The sequence below is a fragment of the Lygodium microphyllum genome, chromosome 15 (assembly GCF_053477565.2).
Source record: "Lygodium microphyllum isolate KBCC chromosome 15, Lygodium_microphyllum_v1.1.10, whole genome shotgun sequence".
Lineage (NCBI taxonomy): Eukaryota > Viridiplantae > Streptophyta > Polypodiopsida > Schizaeales > Lygodiaceae > Lygodium > Lygodium microphyllum.
This window is the reverse complement of record NC_141149.1, coordinates 109,522,856-109,541,867: the sequence shown is the minus strand read 5'-3', so window position 1 is coordinate 109,541,867 and position 19,012 is coordinate 109,522,856.

Genomic DNA, 19,012 nt, shown 5'->3' with positions numbered 1-19,012 from the left:
AAGTAATCCTAGGTGTCAACAAAATGAGACTAAGAAAGAACTATGATGAAACAAAGTGGAAAGTGATATTCATCAATGGCACCTAGGATTACTTATACAACTAGGATTTGTTGACAAAGTTGTATTTTGTTGACTAGGATTACTTATACTCAAAGCCCTCTAGTGCAGTTGTATAAGTAATCCTAGTAGAGCCCCTCTAAGATACTCAAAGTACATAACCTAGAGATCGTAGCTAGGTATATAAGGTATAATGACCATACAAGAAGACACCTCAATAATTGACTGATCACCACTAAATCCTAAAGAAGAATCGTGTTCCATCCCCTTCAACTCTATATTCACCTCGTGAAGAACTTCATTAATCATAGCATCCTTGTCACCAATCTTTTTGTTGCAATGATGAAGTAATATATTCATCACTTTTTCTTTTAACATCTAAGCCATTATCCAATCTTTTAGTCAAGTCCAAACATTTAGTCTTCAACTCATGAACCTTATGAACCAATGCCTTTTTTTTCTACAATAATGAATAATTATCTACCGGGACAAAAAAATCCTTGAGCATGGTATATGGCCATCGAAAGCTTGGAGCCAGCATCGGCTAACAATGATGGAAATATAGGAGTCCAAGAATTCTTTGAGAACAAGGCGGACTCATTCTTTTGTGGTGACATGTCTATCGACCTTCCAGTGTATGCGGAGTTGTGTCAGGAGATTAACATGGGACCATAGGATACTTCATACTTGGAGCATCCACTTACTCAATTCGTTGACCAATCGCTTATAAGGGTACATAAAATATGCATTTTAAGTGAGATTTTTTTTAAATGATTTATATTACTGTGACTTGTATGATTTAAATTGATTATTCTAACATCATTTTTTATCTGTGCAGGTGACATTTTCAGGATGAGTCGAGGGATGAGCGATGAGGAGTTATAGGACATCTTTGCACGCATGTCTCCAGACCAAATCGCCAGATTTAGAGAGATGGCAGACCAAGAGCTGTCTTGTTCTTCGTCAAGGCGCTCTGCTAGATCTGCTTCAGCGCGATCGGATGCTTCGGCTTCGAGCAGACGATCTCGACGCTCACGACTTGGGCCAGAGGGAGGGAGTGCATCGGGATTAGGGGGATGCTACTGTGGAGACACGGACGTGGTGACTCCGTCTCGTCGTTCAGCTGGAGCTGCATCACCTCCAGGATTTGTCACACCTGTGGGGACATCTAGTCCAGTTACTCCGCCTTTTGCGCAGTCATCAACCAGGTGGCACCCCTTTGGGTGCCACTCCGAGAGAGATTATCCCCGTCAGTACACCGGATGCAGAGGGGTCTCCTGGATATGCCCAGGAGCGTGGACGCAGATGGAAGAGGACCCATCTTAGGTAGACTCCTAGGGGTTATGGATATCTGGTCGATAGTAGGTCAGGAGCCATCATCATGAATGATGAGGGGAGGAGGGTGATGGCTCGCATGAGAGAGTTGTGCCAACAAGTTTTTTGGCACAACGTCTTGGATCATTGGAAGAACATACCGGAGGGGAGCAAGGACTATATAGTAGCATCCTTGCACGAGGAGTTTCCGGTGCCAGCCGTAGTAGATAGATTCTCTACGGGTTGGATGATGGATTGCATGTGTGCATATAAGTCACATAGACGATCCGACGCACGCAAGGCAATCAAGAGTGGGGCTGCAAAGCCCGAGTGGTTAGATGCAGACGACTGGCGCCGACTGAGGGAGGAGGCTACAGATTCTCCAGGACGTTGGAGTTAACAGCGCGAGGCAGCGAGGGCATGACTCGAGGTCAGAGTGGTCCCTCATCTTGGGAGTGGCGGCCACATGACATATTTGGAGGACTTTGTAAGTTTTTCTTTTGTTTTGCTTGTTTGTTTTTTTGAAATATTCTTTGTACTAACAATCATGTTTCTAATAGTTAGCATTTTTTTTTCTTTGCAGCACTCCATTACAAATCGTGATCCCCATCTGGCCTTGAGACTTGATATGCAGAGAAGCACGGTCTTAATACATTGATCGACCGATTGTATAGACGTGGCGGCCTTGTAAGTCACTCATCTTTCTTGTCCGTAGTTACCATGAGATATTTGAATGCATTATTGTATGGTGGACTGATGTGTTGTTTCTTTTTCTGCAGAGTCCGTTCGATGCTCCTTTGCGGCGGGACGAGCTTTCGGGGGATGAGGATGCGTAGCTCGCCCTTGGATCCCTGGAGCTCACACACCTTTATTTTTGAGTCGCCTAATCTATGTAGACATGTTCTATGTATTAGTGATATCCTGTCATGACTGTACCAATCACTTTTTATGCGACAAATTTTTTTAAATCCCTGTTACCGTCGCTATTAGCATCGCAAATTTTACTGCTCGCGTCGCTATTGGCGTCGCTATGCACATCACAAACCGTCGCTATCAGCGTCGGTATTGGCATCGCAATTAGCGTCGCAAATGCGATGCTGATAGCGACACCAATACCGACCTTTCTATGGCGTTGTTAATAACGACGCTTTTTGCGACGGCGAGAGAAAATTTTGTTGTATGTATTTTCGTCGCTTTAAACGTCCGTATAAGGCCTATATCTTGTAGTGTCACAAGAGGGACAGATTGACGAAATCACACGCGTTGCGATCGCTATAAACAGGCTGAAAACTACAGATTGAACTGAAAGAAGAAGAAAGAGTGATCTGGGAGATCTGTGACCAGGTGTCCTAAAGTTTTACCCCCCTTTCAGAGCCAACAGAGCCATCAGATTTGGGTTCCAAGCAGCAGAGAAGGAGCTGTAATTTTGATGCACGTTTTGTTCTACGAAGAAGCTCCAAGAGATCTAATGCCTGGAGATTGCTTCTGAGTAGTGTGAAGATTCCAGGTTCTTTCAATACATATTGATTCAATTCATTGTGCTTTGTCTTTGTAGTGTTTACCACTTGTGTATTCTCTACAAGGAGCTTTTACAGATGGGATTTATTGAGCCTAGTTCTTCACCTTATGCATCTACGGTCTTGTTAGTGAAGAAGAGAGATGGATCCTCCAAGATATATATTGACTACAGATATCTAAACAAGATCACAATGAAGAACATGTATCCAATATCTAGAGTTGATGATTTTCTTGATAGGCTCAAGGGGGTTAGATTCTTTACCAAGATTAATTTGAGGTTTGGATATCATTAGATTCGTATGTGAGAGGGGGATGAAGTGAAGACAATCTTTAGGACTAATTGTGGGCTATACCATTTCCTAGTGATGCCATTTGGGTTTACTAATGCTCCAGCTACCTTTTAGATTCTGATGAATAATATTTTGTAACAATTTCTCTTTTAATTTTTCCTAGTCTTCTTTGATGACATATTGATTTATAGCAAGACTTTACAAGACCATTTATCATATATGAGGAAGGTTTTTGATGTATTGAGACATCATAAACTCTTTGCTAAGGAGAAAAAATACTATTTCATGCAAACTGAAGTGGAGTACTTGGGTTATATTGTCAGTGAACTAGGGATATAGGCTGACCCTAAGAAGGTGCAACGTGTTAGAGATTGGCCAACACCTACCACTACAACTTCCCTTTGAGGGTTTCTTAGTATATCATCATTCTATCGCAGGTTCATTAAGCATTATGCAGTTGTAGTAGCTCCTTTGATTGACAAGTTGAAGAAGGAAGCTTTCTTTTGGATGCACTTGTTGACAGTATCTTCAACCAATTGAAGTAATTACTTACTTTTGCTCCTATTCTAGTATGCCCAAATTTCCCTAAAGGGTTTACAATACAATGTGATGCTAGTGGCCATGGCATAGGGGCTATTTTGCTACAGGAGAATGGAGTTACTGCCTTTGAAAGTTGTAAGCTTATAGATAAAGAAATGGCTATGAATGTCTATGACCAAGAGATATTGGCTATTCTACATGTGATAAAGAAATTGTATCATTATTTGTATGGTAGCCAATTTAGAGTTCAAAGTGATCACATGGTCCTAAAGTACTTTGTTACTTAGTCAAATCTTACCCCTAAGCAGTGTAGGTAGGTAGTTACCTTGCAAAACTATGATTTTGACAGCACTCATACAAGGAATAAAGATAATGTGGTAGCTAATGCTCTCTCCAGAATGTGGGCATGTTGAGTTTAAGCTATGATTGAGTTACATGGTGATTGGTTTGATGAATTATAGGAAGTCTATCTTTCAGATGATGAGCTCAGCCATGTGCTTCAAAAATGTAGAGGAGGAGAAGAGAATAAGAGAGAGGAGAAGAAAAAGAAGAGAGACATAGAAGGAGAGAAGTAAGAGAAGAGAAGAAGTAAAAAAGAGGAGAATCCAACAATCACTTTGGTTATTCCCTAAAATTCAACCCATTTATTTTGGCTAGGAAAACTATCTCTTTCCAATTCAACAAATGTTAGCTTAAAAGAAAAGTTATCAAACCCCAAAAAATGTCATTTGGATATTTTGTGAAAGAAGTTGTAATTCACAACTTATTCTTCTTTAGTGCAATTCCCAAAGCAATACATACTAGTCATAAGTAAAAAAATACACATCTCTAGCCTTTCCTTTACATCACAAGCTTTTCTCTAATGAGTCAACATTTTATCATGCATAATCCATGTACAATTTATCTTCATAAAAGTACAACATTTTTCATAAGGCTTAATGCTTGGAGCCTTTGAGGTCTTTCCTTTGAAAAAAAATCTAAATTATTAATTATAAAAAGAATTACTTACTTTTAATTGATAAATTTAATATATTCATGATATAAACATCAATTACTCTCATCCTAATCTCCTTTACTTAATATATCTACACCTTGATATTACTTGGGGACAAAGAGGTTCCACTCCTTTGAGTCTCCAAGGTTATGGTTCAAGCTTACTCCATGGCTTCACTGTGTTTCAACTTACTCCATGTGCTTCACAATGAGGGAGGGTAGCTTATGGTTCCCTATAAGTCACACAAGGATTTATTTATCTTCTCTCTCTCTTTGTGTCGCTCTATCCCTACCTCTCTCTTCTCTATCTTTTTTCTTTCTCTTCTTGACTTATTCTCTCCCTCTACTTCTCTCCTTTTGTCTCTCTCTTCTTTTTCTTCTCCTCTCTCTGCTTCTCTCCTCATTCTCTCTCTCTCTTTAACTTGCACACATATATGGGATGTTCTAAATCCTCATAACCTGTTGGTTGCTCCATATACACCTTTTCTTGCAATTCACCATGCAAGAATATATTCTTTACGTCCATTTGCTACGAACTCCAATCTTTGACTACTAACAAAGCAATCATATATCTAATAATTTCCATCCTAGCAACTCAGCTGAATGTCTCTTTATAATCTATGCCATATGTTTGAACATAGTCTTTTGCAAAACCAGCCCAGCCTTATACCTGCTAGTAAATTCATCTACATTATACTTCATTTTTTAGATCCACTTACATCCAATAGCTTTCTTGCCCTTAGGAAATGGTACTATATCCTAAGTCGTATTGGCCTCCAATGTAGCCATCTTCTCATCCATTATTACATTTCAATAAGTATGACCAATAGCATCCTCAAAAAAAGTGGGCTCAACATCTTCAACCATCTTTACCATATTAGCATAATGGTGAGCTACATAACCTTCAAAACTAAAATTTTTAATAGGATATCTAACCCTACTAGATCTACGTACCATTGGATCACTTTGTAGAGCCTTTATATTACCATATGCTCTTTGTATACCCGGTGTCCTAACTGAAGGAATACCAAGCTCTTCATTCAAACTCTTTGAGCCACTAAAATCTTCATCAAATGTCAAATGAATAGTAGATGCATCATTACCATCTAATACTTTCTTCTTTTCTTTGTCTTTACTTACAACACTTTATAGGTACACTTGAAGATGTGGGGCTACTCCTTAGTCTCGCAGACAAAGGGCTAACTAAAGATGTAATACCAAATTATCTTTTTGGTCCACTAAGGCTCCGTGATTCTTGATTTTCTATTTGCACATAACTATCATGATCATCATCATCATCCAATGCATCATCACTAGATGTATACCAACTGCTTATCTCTTTTAAAAATATATCATTGCTCACTTTGAACTCACCTCGGGGGTTATTCTATGAACTATAGGAGAGGGAGTTTTGTTTATAATATAGACAATAGTATGAATAGCTTTAGATCAAAAATATTTTGGCAAATTATTTTCAGCTATTAATGCCTATGAAACTTCTATAATATACCCATTTTTTATTTTTGCAATCTCATTTTTCTTTGGGATATACTTGCAAAAGTAAACTATTTCTTTATTCCATGAGATCTTAAGAAGTCATTGAACTCATTTAAGAGGTACTCTTTTGCTCCATTTGACCTCAAGCACTTAACTTTTAAGCTTGTTTTTGTTTCAATGGTAGCCTTGAAAGTTTTGAAGTGCTCAAACACATCACTCTTTTCCTTCATGAAATACATCCACAAATTTCTTGAACAATCATTATAAGTGTGATAAAATATTTATTGTCAACAAGATATATGTTATGTGTAGGCTCCCAAACATCTGTATGCACAACATCAAGTATATTTTTGCTCACATCTCTATCATGTAAAAAAAGGTTACCTTGCATGCTTATCAATTTGATATACTTCACACACTTCATGAAATTTTACAACTCTAAAAGCAAGCAATCTTATAACCAATCCTTTGGACTACATTACTTTCAATCTTTACACATTTGCATATCCAATATGTTTGTGCCATATTTCAATGTCTGTAACCACTTCTTTGCCTTCAGCATACATAGTAGTATTTATAGTAGGAATTCCATCATTTGAAGTAAACATGCTACCAACTCTACTTCCTTTTGGGATATTTTATACTTATTATTAAAATCTTCTGTAAAATAACCTTTTGTATTAAATCAAATCTATAATCCTTGCTCTACCATCAAACTCTAATAGTCACTAAATTCTTTGTGATAGTAGATGGCACATGTAATATATTTGACAAACTCTTTGTTTGACCATCATGAAAGGATAAAACTATATATTTTGAAATTTCCATAAAGTTTGGAAATTACTAATATCATTAATATTTGGACACATGGTTAAATCTTATCCCTTTACTTGAAGGTGAAATTTTTTCTAGATACCATATAAGCAATCCCCCTAAGTCCCACTCTCAAATATGGGGTTAAAACTTAGCCACTTTATCAAATATTTACTCCTTGTTTGAAAGTGAAACTTGGGAGATTCTCAAATTTTCTAATATGGTATTATAAGAAAACCTTTCCAATGTATAAAATTGGGTGGCATTAATCATCACCCGTCTACACATAACCTAGATTTTGTAAATCCTACATCTCTCCAAACCATTCAACATGGCCAGTCATATAATTAGATGCACCTCAATCAACATACTATACATCATCATGTGTTCTCTTTCCTATAGTAATATTCATCATATGATGCATAATAAATAGACTCTCATCTCTATCTTTATTCTGTTATGAAGATGATGCATGGTCTCCTTGCTGCAATTTACTATTGTGGATATCATCCTTCTTGGAATAACACTAGGCTATAATATGACCTGTTTTATCACAATTATAACAAATAATCCTAGAATCACTAGAAAATCTAATTTTCCATCCACCTCTTTCTCTAAAGCTCCCTTTATCTCTAAAGTTTCTATGGCCTCCTCATTTACCAAATTGTTGATTTAGCATGTTTTTCTTGTTATCACGAGGACGTCCAATGCCATGGCCTCTTGAAGAGGATATGCCACGTCCTCTTCTTGAACTTAAGTAAAATGCTCGACTTATTCACCACTTCTTCCAAATGAGTTACTTTACATGTTGATCTCTTTAATGATCATAAGAGAGAGTCAAAATTTGAAAAGGGATTTCCTATATACATAGAAGTAACAAATGCTTTCCAATCCTTCTCATTGTTAAGGCCACCCAAAGTAGATGAAACTAAATCATCATCATCAAGCATTGCATCAATAGTTGTTAAGGTATCTGTAATGCTTTTCACTTTTTAAACATACTTATTTAAAGACATCTTCTCTTTCTTCAAAGTATTCAACTCTTACTTGAGTTGAATCTTTTGTGCCTTTGTATTTATTGAAAGCATATTCTCATGTCCAAGTTACATGTGAAGTTTCTGTATTTTTTATATACTCCAACATAGTGTTATCAATGATTACATATAGCCAATACATTATCTTTTTATCTTTTGTATTCCATTTTCTCTATGCCTTTAATTCTTTGGTAGTCTTGCAAGGTTACTTGCTCTAGCTCCTTTTCTTTACATGAAACAAACTCATATAGACATTTTCCAATAAGAAAGTTTATTATACAATACTTCCATGATGGGTAATTATTTTGGTTCACCTTCTCAATTATGGGATTTCCATTGCTCTCTATAATTAACAAAAAATGGATACAAAATAGTAAGCAAGTCTTTTGCAATCTTTCACAACAAGTACACCATTATATACCAAGGAACCTTTTTTACTGACTATTCAATAGTACATGTAATCTGCAACTTGTTACTAGATAGAACTTACCCTTTATTATTGGAAAACACCTCAAAACTTACAAATTCAAAAGCTATAACCTATGCATCTACTTTCACTCGACATAATCGAAATAGCAGTATAAACACAATATTAATGAGTTTGGGAATCTTCCAATTCTCATTTTTTCAATGCTAAAAAGGTGGCACCCAGATAACATGTCCATAAGTTTCTCAAACCATAAGATGTGACCTATCATTGAAAAGTGCTTGAAAAATGGAATCTATTGAGCTATAAAGCGCTTGATTTGGAGTTATAGTGTTCAAGTTATGACAAATCCGAAGATTTGACCACGCGTCCCAAACTTATGGGAATTTCCCATATTCCCCAATATGGCGTTTATACCCTAAGACTATTGTTTCCAATCTTGGGGGTCTAAAATAGGGCCCAAAAAGGTCTTAGATAGCCTCTACAAAATATATTGTGCTTTATTCACATAGGAAATCTCATAGTATTCTGAGATTTTCACTGTGCCCTACTTTTAGTGCCTCCATAGGCACTATCCAAGAGAAGGAGTAGATGAATGGGAGAGCCTCTTATCCATTGCTTACTTGCTCAAATCCTTGCTTCTTCTCCTTTACTTTACCCTTTAAAACTAGTCTTTCTTAGTGGTACTCCTTTGATACCATGTCACGAATCATGTGGTGGGGAGACTTGCTTGAGCTACTGCACCAAACACACACCATACACACAAGAGGAAGCTCAATCAAGAATACAAGAAGAGAGATGGAGACAAAAATATTTTCTTATTTATTTTTTCTTACTCTTTTACATACAATACAATGTATGTAAAGTATATATAAAATACAATATAAAGAAAAGTGATCTTTTAAGTCAAACATTGCATAATTGACTATACTAATTGACCGATACTATAACTATGCCAACTATATGTAGGTGCAACAAACTAAATGTAATAAGTGATAAGTTAATGGCCATGTAAGACTCATAATACCCACCAATGTACTAATGTAGATGTGCAAATCCATCTAGGGAGGTGGCCCATCATCAATGTCTTCATGTGTTAAACTTGCCATCTCAATACTTAAAGGAGTCATACAATTGAAAATATGACACTTATGGATCTAAATAGGATATAAGACAATACAATTCAAGTTTAGAGATTGGCTTGTGGAATTTTATATTTTAATTTTCTTATAAAAATAAAATAGTCATCTCAAAGAGAATATTATGGGCTTCGAGTTGAACAAAAGATATTGGCAATCGGAGTTTCCTAGCTCAAGTTATAGCCATTTTATTCCTAAAGGAATACTATAGGATGAAACCAATATTTTAGGTCGTAAGGGAAAAAGTAAGACCTAGGAGGATTATACACAGCAAATTAGGGATTCTATGTTAGAGAATACATCCCAAGGAAGCTATAAAGAGGTTCAAATGTAAGGAGAAATTATCATCCTTAACAATATGATGTGTGAACATACAATTAGACATGCTCACGGCATGCAGAGTTGCTTTCAAGAGTTGAATAGATAGTCATATGCAATGGTGGCCAAATGAAGCCTTCCATTGATAACCTTTTGGAATCAAATGCTCGAACAAAGGCTTGAATTAACAAGATTGTGGAATTCAATACCCAAATTATGTCACAATTTACTCAATCGATGCAAATACAAATGGAGAATAATGAGAATAGAGATAAAGCTTAGCTAAGAAATGATGCAAGAGTCTCACTTCAGCCCATTAATTCTAATTCCCAAGGCCAAGGTATTATTGTAAGGTAATTCTCAAGGTTGAATTTTCAATTGCTAAGAGGTCCTTTGCCTATGGGTAAATACCAACAAAGTTCTTAGCCACTCTATGTCTAATTTTGAAGGACAAATAGGATTAGATAGCAACTTTTCCATGAACAGTAGCTAAGAGAGAAGATTGTGTTAAAGTATAATGGGTAGTCACCTTCACCTTTTGATGTGGAGGAGTGGATTACAATGTTGGAATCATACTTTGATATATTCCCTAAGAGTGACGGTCACAAGATTCACTTTGCCATATTGCATTTAGAAGGGTTTGCCCATACTTGGTGTGGCAATACATTAAGAAAGAGAACTAGTGGAATCTTGGGAAGCATTCAAAATGCTTATGGTTAAAGTTTTTGTATCTTCACTTAAGAAATAGAAGTTAGTGGAGCTCCAAGAGGAACACCAAGAAAATAGGGAATCTACTACAAGAAAATCTATCTTGTATCATCAACAAGCATATTAATCATATTTTATGTGACCACAACAAGGAAAAGAACACCAAGAACAAGAAATCTTCATGTAGCTTCGTAGAAACAATTCTCCCCTCCCAGGGCTTTAACTTGAACAAAATTGATTATGCTCTTCATATTCTTCATAGAATTCATCAAGAGACTAAAAAAACACAAGAGAATACACCACTTTGAATGGAGATAATCACATAGCATTCTTTTTCAATAATCCATAGCTTTCTCTTATAATCTCTCACTCATAGATACATTGTTTTGCATAGATTTGGCTATCTCTCACTCTCTTTCTCTCTCATGCATGCTCTCTCTCAATAATACATTGGAATAATCAAGAATAATCCTTCATAACCCCTCTTTCACCATGGATACCCCTCCCATGAGGTATGTCTGATATGAAAGGTCAGCAGAACCACTACAGTGTCCTTTCGTAACTCAATAGTATCACTGTCACTTCAGTCTTTTCCTAAGTCTTCAACAGCTACTTTTTCCACTTCTTTGAGCTATTTTGAACTTCTATTCATCTGTTTCCAAGGTTTAAAAACTTCCCCAAGCTACACATCCATCCCATAGAAGAGTTACTTCAGAGAGTGAACTAGAGAGAGAGAAAGAGGAGAGAGAAGATTGTAGAAGAGAGAGAAAGACTGTAGGAAGAGAGAGAAGAAGAGTGACAAGGAGAGATAAAGACTTGATTTGGAGAGAGAAAGATAGGAAAGAGAGAGAAGCCATGGAAGTTGTGAGCAAGATGGGAGAGAAGGACAGTAATTGTATTAATGTGTCAAAAAGATATGAAAATTTACATGTCCTCTCCTTTTATACCAATGTCAGTGTGACATGGCATAATATCAATATTATTTACACTAAGTCCTTATTCCCATCTTCTTACAATCCATCCCTTCCCAAAAAAATTTGTCCTAAAAAACAAACCTAAAAGACTAGAAAAGGATAGATAGAACAGAGTACTACTTTGTTTTTTACATCTTTACAAATGGGAAAATGAATGAAATATGACCAACCATATGGACTAAAATTGAAGAACAGGAGTAGGTCTCACCTATATACATGATCTAGAATACTTCAAAAGTATATGGAACCATAAAATCTTTAATAGATAATCTCAAAATGAAGTAGATAGCTTGCTGTGTAAACAGACCCTGCTGGACCAAATCTGCCATAACTTCTAGTAGAAGTTTCCAAATGAGACGTGCCATATATCAAAACGGAGCCCTTGAAGAGTAATTTAAGCCCATATAGATAGCTTAATTCTGGAAATTAGACACCATAAAAACTTTTCTAAAATAGTGTGCTGTCCTGATTCTGTTTGCATTATCACTAGCTCCATAATCAATAGGCTTCAGCCACCACCAATGTATCCCTTAAGAAAGGAAACTCATCCAATATAGAATTAGGCCTCCAAGAAGCTTCCTTAGGTGGTAAACCTCTCCACTTGATCAAATATTCCACGATAGAACGAGATCAAAGCTTCTTCTTACGCTCACCTATAACAGCCTCTGGGATGTACTGAATAAGACCTTCTTCATCAATAGGTGGCAGCTCATCAACTATATCCATTGGATCACCATAAAAAGGCTTGAGCTGACTAACATGGAAGACATAGTGAATCTTTGTGGAAGAGGGAAGCTCTAATCTGTATGCCAAGTCTCCAATATGCTTAAGGATCCGGTAAGGGCCATAAAACTTGTGAGCAAGCTTATTACTAGATCCATCTTTTAATGCAGAGTGCCTAGACTTGGGCACCTTCAGTAAGACCAACTCTCCTTCTTGGAACTCTAAAGGTCGCCTCTTCTCATCAGCATACATCTTCATTTGGTCTTGAGCTTTCCTAAGATTCATCTTGCATTGATGGGACCTAAAATGGGCCAGCACTAGCTATGGCACTAGCCAGACCTCATACTCATGACAGACAAACACACCCTCACGGCCTCATGGACCAGGAGCATCAATCTATTGCTAAAGGAAAAACTGCCCTAAAGCCTAATCTATGCATTTTTAGTTTCATAGTTTTGTAGTCCAACGTTTCCCTTTCTATAAACTCCACAGAGAGAGAACCCATACACATTGGCAATAAATACCATGCTAATCACATACATGGAGGCAACCTCTCGATAGAAACACCACGGCCCCACTGCAGCTCTCCTACATCGCAGTGATTGGCCCCTTGATGCGCTGCTCAACATATAAAACAAACGAACACACTCCACTCTTCATTTCAAATCCAAGAGATATGCCATACTTCCTCACCAAACAGTCCCTTAGGAAACTACCCCTCTATCCTACGGCAAGGGATAACCTTACACTCTCAATCGTGGGTCAAATTCCTAAGAAAACAATTGCTATGCAGTCCAGGAGCTTTTCCGTTGATACCATGAACTATGCATAGTGCATAATGTGAACGGTTTAGTGCACAAACAGAAGAAAATTAGCATTGTGTATCGTGCGAAACCATTCCTTTCATGATTTCCATGCTAGCTTTTATGAGCTGAAAAGAGAAAAGACACGGAGCCTTACGCTCATGCTGCCTTTCCCTTCATTTTAAAACAATGTCTTATAGGCATGATGCAACACATAAAACCAGATTTTAGTTTATATTTTAACGCTCAACCTCCCCTCTCACCCTACCGTTTAATATTTTGCATTCATTGATAGGTGAAAGGGACGTTTTATGTGTGTCATTTATAAAGAAAGTGATAAACACGAACAGAAACATAGAAACGAGAGTAAATCAAGGCCAACCTCATGCTTTACCTTCATTACACGCTGTACAAAGACACATGTAATTTTTGGAATTTTTCTTTTACTGTTTCCTGATTTTCTCCTATTTAAAACCCATTTTTCACCATTTTTTGGTATTTTTCCACTATTTTCTTCAATAAAAAATGACTAAAAATTAAGATTGATTGTGGGCTGTGGCCCTTAGGTCCTTGATAGTAAAATTTCAAGTTTTGTAGGCATTATGTCTCATATTTCCCATTTATTTTGCAAAAACTCCATTTTTACCCCTTAAACGCGTGTTTTTCGTGTTTTATAACATTAATTTCAGCCATATTGCTTATAATTTTCTGATTTTCAGATTATAAACTATTGAAACTCATAGAAAACAACTTCATAATGAATAGTCATCCCATGGGAACAATGTTTCATCAATCAAATAGCATAAAAAACTCATTTTTCTTCATAAAAATTTGAATTACCGCTATGGTTTCGTGTTTCGGGATTTTGGTTTTGCTGCAGGACTGTGGGTCAGCCCACATTCAATGTCCAACATCTTCACAATCAGCAATCTTCATGTCTACATCGATCCAGAAGCAATTCGGTTCTAACTGGACAATCTTTCCTTCACCGTTCTTCATTTCCTCTTGCATGCAGGAACAACCCTTTAGGGGAGAGAGAGGGAGGAGAGAGAAATACCATATTTCCATCTCTTCATTCCCACAGCCATTTCACGGGCGAAGACAAGCGATAAGACCGACAAAGAGAGAGAAGATCGGGGGTATCATTGGTTGGATAGGGTCTGCACAGCCCCACATCTCCATCTCCATCATCATCAAGCGAAAAATGCACCCTGGGCCTACACGCCATGCCTTTCCTTCTCTCTCCACGATTTGGTTAAAAGTTTGCATAAAATTTTGGGGTGGGGGGGGGGGGGGGGGGGGGGGTCCAAGCTCCCAAAAGGCACACCCAATTTTGACCTCCCAAGTGTCCACCTCTTCGAATCTTGACCATTTGGTGGCTCTTTCCTCGTCCGGCATCTGATTCGAGCTCTGAAAAATCCTGGGCATTCGGCTTGACTTCCCACATTGACTGACAACTCCTAACAACCCATACAACAGTCTAAAAAATTATCAAAAATCCAGAAGTGTCGCTCGGGCACCTTTTAAGAGTCGTCTTTCACTTGGTGCTTAAAATCGTCCTAGCTGGAGCCGCTACCTTCGATGTTAAATATTTTTCCCTAAATTTCGGATTTTTTGGCAACATTTAGGCACATCCCAGGCTCAGAAATCCGCTCTCATTGGCTACCACGGGATAGGGCGACTCAGCTCGTCGAATCCCACAACAGATCTGCACAAAAAAACCAAAGGAAGCATCAAGCTGATACAAAATAGATACATATTAAAACACAGCATAATGCTCACCCTACCCCTTGACAAAACCAATGCGTGAAATCCACAAGGAGTAGGCCTAGCATAATCTAATAGAAGGTCCGAAGCGAGTCACTAACCGACTGCTCCAACACGGCCAAACTAAAAAGAACTATCAAAGAGGTCACCCTAAGTGGTGGTTTGAACTACCTACCTAACTAGGGACAACACAACCAGGAGCTCCTACTAGGCAAGGACTCCTATAGCCTGATCAAGAAATAATTTCTTTTAGCACATTTCTTCTTTTAGGTTTTATTGTTCCATACACGGGCATGTAAAAAGGAGGAAGCTAAGCGTAGTGACCCAAGGAGAACTGAGCATCGGCCTCAGGTCCTGTCTCGGTACCCAAGAACCTACCAAGCCCTCACAAGGTGACACTTAATCCTTTTCTGATGCTCATTTTTATTTTCACTCCAACCTTCCTTACTTTCTTCTTTTCCATCAAGATGCCACCCCTAGGAAGAAAAGGCATCGGCCCCAGGTCCTCATCCCCAGGAACCTACCAGGCCTTCACAAGGCGATGATCAACTGCTTATAAATTTTCATTTCTTTCCTTTTCTATTCTTATAGGGGTTAGAACCCCTTTTTACACACCTTTGTATATATTTATTATTTTTAAGATATTTAGGGTTTTTTTTCTTCTTATCATCATCAGTTTTTCCTTCTAGTAGGCTTCTCTAACTGCCTCACAACTAACGAGAACTCCTAGAATGGCTGCCTAGCAAGCTTAGCAGAATAGGGTCAGTAGAATGCCTTTCTAAAACAGGTCTTTCAATGCTGGCAATGTCTTTACAGGAGGCAACAACTATTCAGACCTCCCTCAGACATACCTAACCTAAACTTAGGACTTCATGCCTTGGACGCCGATCCCCAATGAGAAAAGAAAATCCCCGACAAGTACACAGACACATATAGCATAAAAACACGGTACTTATAAAGGAGAGATATTACCTGGATAGGGCCACAAGAATCTTCCAAGCAACAAAGGCTCCTTCCAAGCTCTTCTTCGAACCTGTCTAGCACAAGACTACAACAAGAAACCATTAACCGCACTTGTACTAAACAGATGACTAGCCCTCTTGGCCTAATGAAATAAATCACTTCTCTACAAAAAACTGTTTGGCCCTCTTGGCCTAATGAAATAAAACATTTAAAACCTCGCAAAACTGGCTCTCTTGACCTAAAGAGATCAAACAATATAGCATCTACACATCCCTCCCCAAAATAGTACAGATATATAATCATTTGCTCCTTTCCAAGGAGGAAAAAAAAAAGGAATCACAGCCCTAAACTAAATGCATAAGGTTATGACCCATCCCTCTTGCATATATAGCAAGAGGCATACGCATAACATGTTGTCTAATCAACCTATGGGTCCAAGATAACAACGGTAGATTGGTCTCGGCTACTCTGTGCATCACCCATATCAACCATCGTCTGCCATATATTGCATGCTTTGCTACCATTCCCCACGAGTGACCAGGTCCTGTCTCATTATTGATAGCAACATCCAAACTAGGACCACAGTTGAAGAAAATTTCTTCTTCATAAGCAAATTTGCCAGTGAATCCGTAAACTGATTCCAGTAACGTGGAATCATCTGAAAAGACACTCTCTCAAACTCCTCAAGACACTCTCTCAAACTCCTCAAGTAGGGTCATCACAGTTCGATGATACATACAAAGGATGGGATTCTGCACTGTGTATGTCCCATCTAGCTGATTCAAAATCAACTGGGAGTCCCCTTTTACTAATAACCGCCAAATACCACCTTGTTTAGCAATATGCAGTCCCATAATCAAGGCTTTATACTCTGCCATATTGTTAGTGAATCCTACCCCGAGATAAGCAGCTAACTTCATCGTAACTCTAGGTCGAGGATCTCGGATTACTACTCCAACACTCTCTTTTTTATTAGGGCCCCTGGATGCTCTATCAAAATATAATGTATACGTCCACAATGGGTTTACACAGCCTGCCATCACGAACTCCTCTATTCGTAATTATAATAGTCAAAATTTAACAAGTTAAGAGGACGAACTGACGGCTCCATCCCACCTTCTTCATTAAACTCAACAGGGATACTTGTCAACACTCGTAAGCAGTGATGGCAAACGACTTTGATCTCCCACACAAAGGTTCCATCTTCTTGCTCAATCACTTTGTATCCTTTGCTCCACCAGATAAGTTTCCCCTGATGGTATCTCTGCTCTAGATATGGGTGCTCCAAATAAGGAATTAACCGCCCCATCAACCAACTTTAAGCTCTTTTGTAGGTCTCAAATCAGCCCCAGCATGGACCTGCAATGCATTTTTTCGTATTAGCATACTAAAAAATAATAAGGTTTAATATTATTAAGATTAACATTATTTTTAAACTCTACGCAGATCTGCTAGGAGAGCCGTAGACCTATTTTTCCCTATCCTAACAATCTTGTAGGGGCCATCCCATCTGGGTTCCGGCTTCCCTGGAAACAGCTCCCTACACACATCGTAGTATAGAACTAATTGCCCTTTTTTAAAGGTATACTTCTTCGCTTTAAGGTCGTGCAACTGCTTCATCCGACGTTTAGCTACCTCCTGGTTGAATAAGCTTTGCAATTTCAGTTCATCCAGGTGGGCTACGGTCGTAAACTGCTCAAAGAGTGAATCCTCATCTCCCAAAGAGTGGTTAATTGCAAACCGTATGGTTGGCAACTCGATTTCGAGGGGTAACACACACTCTTCCCCATAAACTAATTTGAATGGAGTATGGTTGGTAGCTCGCTTGAACGTTGTATTGTATGCCCATACTGCCACATACAACTTTCTATCCCAGTCTCGCTTCTTCTCAGAGACTATTTTAGACAAGATACCCACAAGCTGCTTATTAGTACTTTCAACTTGCCAGTTTGCTTGCGGATTATAAGGGGTTGTTTTATTATGCTTGATTTGCCAAGCTTCAGTCAAGCTTTTGATCACTTTATTCAAAAAATGGGTTCCACGGTCTGACTTCGATGGACCAAAACGGTAAATAATCTGCTCTAAAAGAAAACTTGTAGTCTCTTTTGCATTGTCTTGCCTCGTCGCCCGCGCTTCTGACCATTTTGTAAAATAATTAGTTGCTACTATAATGTACCTCTTATGGGTAGTAGACGACGGGGTGATAGGATCCACAAAGTCAATGCTCCACTTCTCAAATGGAAGAATAGCCATAATAGGTGTAAGTGGACGTTTTCTATTCTCTCTGCTGTCATGTCTTTGACAGGTATCACATCTCTTAACATACTCAAAGGAATCTTGGAATATGGACGGCCACCAATATCCAGCTCTTAAAGCTTTCTGTGCCATCAATAGTCCAGCGAAGTGCCCTCCACATGTAGAGTCATGGCACTCTTCCAAGATAAAAGGAACCTCATCAGGCATCACACATCGGTAGTAGATATCATCAACACCCTGCCGATATAGTGTTCCTGCGATCAAGGAAAACTTCAAAGCCTGTTGTTTGATTTTCCTCTTTTCGGTTTTTTATAAACCAGCTCCAGTCTCTCCTGTTGATAGATAATGCATAATAGCAGCATACCGAGATGGGATAGAAGTTGTATCAATTTTAAATATTTCTTCAAGATCAGTTCCTTCAGCCAAAGTCTCTTTCGGCTCCCCGAAATCCAGAAGGCATTCCACAATACCTTGCAACCTTGGCGGCTTACTCTTAATCTCATAATCGAACTCCTGCAAATACTGAGGCCTCGCAACCAGGACCTCCTCCACATCCTTGTCCATCCTGTCCCATAGCGCCTTCATCGTCTGCACCTGACAGAACTCCATGAGCAATGGACCAACAACGCGGACTGGAATGGAAGCCTTTCAGCATGGGCTTCAAGTTGAGCACCTACTTGCTCAAGATTGAGCAAGCATTCAGGCCAGGAACAGCCCCAAAAATTGCGGCGCAATTTTCGGGCTGATTCCAGCCCTGCCCTGCTCCAAGCTTGCTTCCCCTCAGCCTTGGCACTCTTCTTCATCCATTCCAGGCATTAATCTTCAGCCACATTGAGATTCTCAGCAACATTTGAAGATTCCTCAGCTCCCTTGAACCC